Genomic DNA, 7,348 nt, shown 5'->3' with positions numbered 1-7,348 from the left:
TTCCAAGAGGAGGAAGCAGACCTGCCCAGCCTCTTAAAGCCTCAGAATGGAATGGGCTCCCCATCACTCTTACCACATCCTATTGGTTAAAGCAAGTCACAAGCCCAGATCACATCTGCAAAAAAGAGGTCTACACGAGGGCACGGATTCTGAAGTGGGGTCTGTGGGGTTCATCTTTGAGACTCGCCACCACACCACACTTTTAAAAAGCAAATTAGATCTTATAAAACAAACGGATGGGAAAGTAAAATGGATACAAATGAGTTTTTAAGCCAAAGTCACAGTAATGCTACATTAGACAGTAAGCTCACTGAAGTATTCTTGCGAGTTAGCAACTTGTTATAACAGAGAGGCTACAGGAAAGAGGTGAATAATGCCAAGTGCAGAAGGTCATTGCGAATAAAAGCTCAAAAGTAAATGAAGATCTCTTAGATTACGATGTACATCTTAGGACTCTTTAAAACTAAAAGGAATCTTAGAAATGTTCAGCTCAAAAGTTACTATTAACAAAAATTCAATTTTTAGGCAATTTTAAAAGCTTCTTTTGTGTAATATTAGGCTCCACTTTTAGCATAATCTAAAAATAGTTTTAAGCCATCCAGAAGCTTCTAAGAATTTAGTGAAACTTTAAAACAAAGCAAAATAAAAACATGCTTTTAAGCCTTCACTGGGAAACTTCTAAAAAGAAAATAGGTGAAACACCACCCAAATTTGACACCCAGTACATTCAGAGCAGTCACTAAGAAGCTAAGAAGCCTGCGTGTCAGGGGACAAACATTCGTGTTCTTGCAAGGACAGAAGGCAATTAGGTCACCCCTGGGCATTTCTGCTCCCACTCCCTACTTTTCTTTTTGCGTATTTCCTGCAAAAGAATACATAAATTGTTTGACCAGCCAGTCTTCTTGAAAAAGTAAGATCTCTGAGAGGAGAGACAAGTCCAACCTCTTCATAATGTCCCCACACATTATGGTGCATCTGGAAGGCTTCAAACAGATGCTGACGATAACGGGGATTAAGCACATCCTCATCGCTCTGGGCTGTGGCTTGAGACTGGACAATACCCCTTCCAGAAGCTCCCTGGACTAAGAACTACATCAGGACATGGACATCTGGCACAGGGTTTATTATTAAACGTCTGTTCAATTCATTAATTTCTGTGTTGAGTTAACTAGGCAATTAGAAAGGTACTGGTTTCTCTCCAGCTATGCAGTTGTTCATCCTCATTTCCATCATTTCCCAAGACTCCTAGAAATACGAGGTTGATTATGCAGTAAAAAGAAGGGAATTTTTGTTTCAAAGGCTTCTGGAATTTATACATTTAAATGGAGGGCATAAATTAAGCACTGCCTTGGGTTATTGGAGCTAGACACATATGCCAGTGAGGATGTCGTAGTTCAAAATATTTCTCGGGAGTCTATCAGGGCAATGCTTTCTCTGAGTTTATTTGCCCGCTGCATGTGGAACTCCCCCTCATTTAATTATAAAGTCCAGAATTTGAAATTATAGTAATAACTACTAATGTGCATGGACTGCTGATTGTGTGTCGAATACTCTTGGGGGAAATGCTTTATATATTTAGTCCTCACAACAACTTTGTGGGTCAGAATTAATACCATCCCTATTTTATAGATGAGGAAACGGAGGCACAGAGAGGTTAAGTAACTTGCCAGTGTCACCCAGCAGAACTTCCTTTTGGAGGAGACTGTTGCTGACCAGAAGGGACCTGATGGGATCCAGGAGCACCCCTCTCCACTCCTTAATTCTACCTCAAACTCACCAGTGGCAACATGTGGCATTCCACATTTTTTTTCTAGTACGTGGTGGATTTTTTGGTTTTGGGGGGCTTTTTGTTGTTTGTTTTTGAGAGGGATAATACCGCACTGGGAAGGGCCAGAGCTTTGTGGGATTATTTTTTAGCAAGGAAGAATTTCCTTGGAGGCTGATAGCTTCACTCTGGGCACAGGGCAAGATAAGAACACCTGAGAAATAGCTCAGGAGGGAAAGTTTCCAGGAATAGGGAGAGGGGCCCACAAAGGCAGATGAGAGAGCCAAGACAAGCTTACCTTCCTCACCGTCTGGTCCGGGAGCAGGATTGTGAGCAACCCCACCGGAAGCCCCATCCAGGATGGGACTCCGTTAATCAAGACACTAACAACAATTAGGATCTACGGGCCCACCTTTTCCTTTACCTGGGCGGGGGTAGAACTCGCGCATTGGGTTGGTGCTTCCTTTCAAAGCTCCCAGGTGAGGCTAAGGTACAGCTAAGGTTGAAAACCACAGCTTTAGCAGTACACTCTATTTTACCAAATATATCAACTTTTGCCTTTAAAAGCAACAACTTCTGAGTTAATTTTTCAAAGGTAAGGACATGAAGCCTGGAGCTCCACAAACAGTAAGAGAATGTTCGTTTTGTTGGTAATTGTCTCAGAACACCAGCCCTTTACTTAATCTTGAATTTGTTTGGGGGCAATGTAGGGCCATCAGTAAACACAGCTGTTGCTGGTGAAAACCATAAAATTCAGGCTGGAGGCAAAGTTGTCAATTTTCTTCAACTGAAAATCTCCTGCTTTGGAAGGAAAGAGGGCTTGTCTATGGCCACATGCAGGCTTTCTCTTGCGAAAATAACATTTTCTTTCTTGCTCTGAATTTTTTGTGAGAAAGAGAAATGTCCTTTTTTGGTACCCTTTTGAAAATGTGCTTTTTAAAATTTTTTCTTTCAATTAGGAGGCCATTTTTCCTGTCTATCTATTTGGATGGTAGTTCTGAGTTACTCTGCTGGGTTTAACTAAAGGTGACTCTTGCATTGTAAACAAATGGATACCATTTTCTGCTTGCTCAGAGCCTTTAAAAACAGAAAACAAAACACTGGTTCTCTAAGCCACTCCTTTTCTTTCCAAGACGGCATACCTATCATCAAATCATAATTAATATCAACTATTTTCTGCCTCGAATGAACAACAAAAGCCTATTTCCACACATTGCCACAAAATGTCACGAATTTAGAATACTGTAGGGAAGACTGGGAGAAGGTAGGCTAAGAGGTAGGTTAGGAAAGGTCAGAGCACTAAAAATGTGAATTACATCTCATTTTTAAAGAAACGTTTTTTTACTCAGGTGCGGAATAAGCAAAAACATTTGAAAACTAAGATAATAGTTAAGGTTTTTTTTTTTTATTTTATTTAAATCCAAGTCAGTTACTATAGATGCCGGCGAGGATGAGGAGAAATGGGAACCCTCTTGCACTGTTGGTGGGAATGCAAACTGGTGTAGCCACTCTGGAAAACAGTGTGGAGTTTCCTCAAAAAATTGAAAATAGATCTACCCTATGACCCAGCAATAGCACTGCTAGGAATTTACCCAAGGGATACAGGAGGGCTGATGCACAGGGGCACTTGTACCCCAATGTTTATAACAGCACTTTCAACAATAGCCAAATTATGGAAAGAGCCTAAATGTCCATCAACTGATGAATGGATAAAGAAGATGTGGTTTATATACACAATGGAATACTACATGGCAATGAGAAAGAATGAAATGTGGCCTTTTGTAGCAACGTGGATGGAACTGGAGAGTGTTATGCTAAGTGAAGTAAGTCAGGCAGAGAAAAACAGATACCATATGTTTTCACTCTTATATAGATCCTGAGAAACTTAACAGAAGACCATGGGGGGAGGTGAAGGGGGGAAAAAAAAGTTACAGAGAGGGAAGGAGGCAAACCATAAGAGACTCTTAAAAACTGAGAATAAACTGAGGGTTGATGGGGGTGGGAGGGAGGGGAAAGTGGGTGAGGGGCATTGAGGAGGGCACCTGTTGGGATGAGCACTGGGCATTGTATGGAAACCAATTTGACAATAAATTTTATATTAAAAAATAATAAATAAATCCAAGTCAGTTCATATATTGTGTAATAATAATTGCAGGAAGAGTTTATTTTTATTTTATTTTATTTTGAGAGAGAGAGGGCGCAAGTGAGCGAGGGGCAGAGAAAGAGGGAGAGAGAGAGAAGTGGGGCTCACCCAAAGCGGGGCTCAAAGTCACAACCCATGAGATCATGACCTGAGCTGAAGTCATATGTTTAACAACTGAGCCACTCAGGCCCCCAGGAAGGGTTTATTGTTAAATGTATAATTCTTAATAACTCTGCAACTCATTCGTACTTTCATTCATTTAACCATGCATTCAACAAATGGATTTTGAATATCTACTACATGCCAAGCACCAGTCCAGATGCTGAAAATACAAGCCATAAACAAATAAATTTCCCAGTGGGTTATGTGACAGTGGGAAGCAGATAGTGGAACACGTGATACAATTTTGGGTCATATTAAGCATTGTGAAGAACAATGAAGCAAGTAGGAGGACGGCATGAATAGAGTGGACTGTTTCAAGGAGGCACTCAGGGAGAGATGCTCTGAATGAAGAGAGGGTATAAGCCATGAGAAGACCTGGGGAAGAGCAAGTACAAAGGCCCTGAGGTGAGAATGAGCTTGTAATGCTCACGGGCCAACAGGAAGGCCAGAATGGCAGAGGGAGCAAAGGGGACACTGACAGGGATGACATCAGTCAGAAAGGTCATCAGGACCCAGATGAAGGGGAGCCCAGAGGACCACAATATGATAATGAGCTCTATGTGTAACAGAATTTCAAAGACAGAAGGGCCTGGTCCTAATCTAGACCGACATCTCCAATATGATCGTGAACAGAGGCACACAGACTCACTAAAGTCACATGGCCATAGCTGACTGACCTGGGGCTGACTCTTGACCCAGCTGAACTGGTCAGAGAGGACCTCAGGCTACGCTTGTGGCAGGAACCTCTGCGAGCAAGTTCAGGAGCAATGGATAGTAGTGTTCTGCCCTGTGGGCCAGAATACGGGAACATTGCTGTAGTCAACAGAGACTGAGGGAGAGGGACCCGTCAAGGCCCCATAACACATGCGTTTCTTATTCCCAACCCTCCTGAGACCCTGTTGCCTCCCGCTCTTCATTCTGAGACTGTATCCTTCTAGTAAATTCCATCTTCTGATGGGCCAGGTCCAGTTGATTTTTTATTTCTTAAAACCAAAGAATCCAGGGGTGTCTGGGTGGCTCAGCCCATTAAGCGTCCGACTTTGGCTCAGGTCATGATATTGCGGTCCGTGAGTTCGAGCCCCGCGTGGGGCTCTGTGCTGACAGCTCAGAGCCTGGAGCCTGTTTCCGATTCTGTGTCTCCCTCTCTCTCTGACCCTTCCCTGTTCATGCTCTGTCTCTCTCTGTCTCAAAAATAAATTAAAAAAAAAAAGTTAAAAAAAAAAAAAACAACAACAAAGAATCCAACTAACAGGTACCGTAAACAACACCTCTTTGCCTTACCGCGTAACACTGTGGTGTGCTAGAATTTGCTACAGTGGCCAGTTTCAGCTCCCAAGAGGAACTACAAGGATCTCTTTCCAAATCCATGTTCAGTGATGCCATGTCAGCCATAGAGGGAGTATTTACATCGTAAAAATTGGCATATGTTACAAATCAGGGCTTTTTTTTTGGAGAGCTGGATGTTAAGTATTTATCAGCACACCTGTCTAGAGGTGAAGACCAACAGGGTCTAGAGTCAGAGCCCACAACCCAACTGTGCCACTTGTTGTCTTGGGTAAGCTATTTTTTTATTTTTATTTTTAAAAAAATTTTTTTTCAACGTTATTTATTTATTTTTGGGACAGAGAGAGACAGAGCATGAATGGGGGAGGGGCAGAGAGAGAGGGAGACACAGAATCGGAAGCAGGCTCCAGGCTCCGAGCCATCAGCCCAGAGTCTGATGCGGGGCTCGAACTCACGGACCGTGAGATCGTGACCTGGCTGAAGTCGGATGCTTAACCGACTGCGCCACCCAGGTGCCCCTTGGGTAAGCTATTTAAACTCTCTGGCCACAGTTTAATCATTGTAAAGTGGAAATAATGATAGTGACGGAGAAATAAGATAATACATACACGATGCTTGGAACAGTACCTGACACATGATAATAACTGCTCAGTACATGTTAGTTAACTAGCAGTATTATCCCCATTGAAATTAGAAACAAAATTAGAATTTCTGCGGTTCTAGAAATCTTGTCTGTTCGCCAAGACACGAAATAGAAGCCAGAAGTACATAACTATGAAACCGTGAAAGCAAATGTATCATGATTCACAGATGATGTGATTATATGCCACTATCCAAAGGAATCAAGGACAGGCCTTGCTGATGACCTTGTCCTCATGACGGGTGGGGAATATCTTAACAGTGCTGCCCTTTGTCCTCTCTGGCTTTGGCTCAAAGATACTCATCTTGAAGATATGGGGCACTGACCTCCCTGTCCCTAGCACTCATCCCAACCTCACTGGCCAATGTTACTTCCCGCTGTACTCTTAGCACTGGCCTTGCCTCGTGTGCAAGTTCCACGGTTCTGTCCTGCCTATTTGGGTCCCACCTCAGTTTGGATGGTGTTACTCACCCTCAAAGAATCAACTCTATTTTCTATGCAGTCCCTGAGGTGGGCTGTCCATCCCACATCCTATGCAGAGTCCCAGTGGCTCTCAATTCTCATCTCCCTCCTATCCCTCTTCGGAGGCCTTGGAAAATTTTCAGATATTCTCTCTGTAACCTGCAGGAGTCAAGGCTTAGGGAATGCAGCTGGGAAGGCCCCGTCTGCAGGAACATGCTTTGTTGCCATTATTCCTCTGCTGCAGCCCCCAGATGTTGCTACAAAGAAGGTCCATAATTTTTTTAAGAGGACCTTCCCCCCGCCCCTAAAAAGAATATGTTTCTATACACCCTTCAGACAGAGACAAAGCTTTTATGCTTTTAGGTCAACAAATCTTCCTAAGGGCAGGAATAATAGCCAAAATACTTAACTATACTCAGAGGACAGGTAGCAATCAATCAGTATGGTTCCAGCCTGGTTATCTAAACAGGACTTATGGAGTTAGAATCTACCTATGATCTCTACAGTATCCCTCAATGATCATGTTAAATGTAAATGGTCAACAACACAATTTAAAAACAGATGGCCAGATTGAATTAGAGAGCAAGAACCAACTCTGTGTTATCTACAAGAACCCAGCTTTAAATATAATGTCACCAATAGCTTAAATGTAAAAGAATGAAAAAGGGGTACCATGTCAACACTCATCAAAAGAAATCTGGAATGGTCATATTAATATTAGACAATGTAGGGGGAGGAGCCCAGGTGGCAGAACAGCATGGAAGTTTTTTGTGTGTCTCATGTCCATGAAATACAGCCAGACCAACACTAAACCATCCTACGCACCTAGAAAACTGATTGGAGGATTAACACAACAATCTGCACAACCTGAACACAGAATTCAGCAGGTATG

The 7,348-nt window shown here is 42.7% G+C and overlaps 1 long non-coding RNA gene across 1 annotated transcript in view; it reads right to left on the bottom strand.

Annotated features, from left to right (window-relative positions):
* The window catches only part of LOC123386101, a 92,521-nt gene extending 90,158 nt beyond the window's left edge, over window positions 1-2,363 (bottom strand). The window contains exon 1 of the long non-coding RNA XR_006599649.1: window positions 2,064-2,363. This is a non-coding gene — a long non-coding RNA (uncharacterized LOC123386101). The remainder of the gene's footprint in view (window positions 1-2,063) is intronic.
* Window positions 2,364-7,348: the final 4,985 nt, after the last annotated feature.

Source organism: Felis catus, chromosome B3 (genome assembly GCF_018350175.1).
Source record: "Felis catus isolate Fca126 chromosome B3, F.catus_Fca126_mat1.0, whole genome shotgun sequence".
NCBI lineage: Eukaryota > Metazoa > Chordata > Mammalia > Carnivora > Felidae > Felis > Felis catus.
This window is presented reverse-complemented; position numbering and strand designations above follow the sequence as displayed.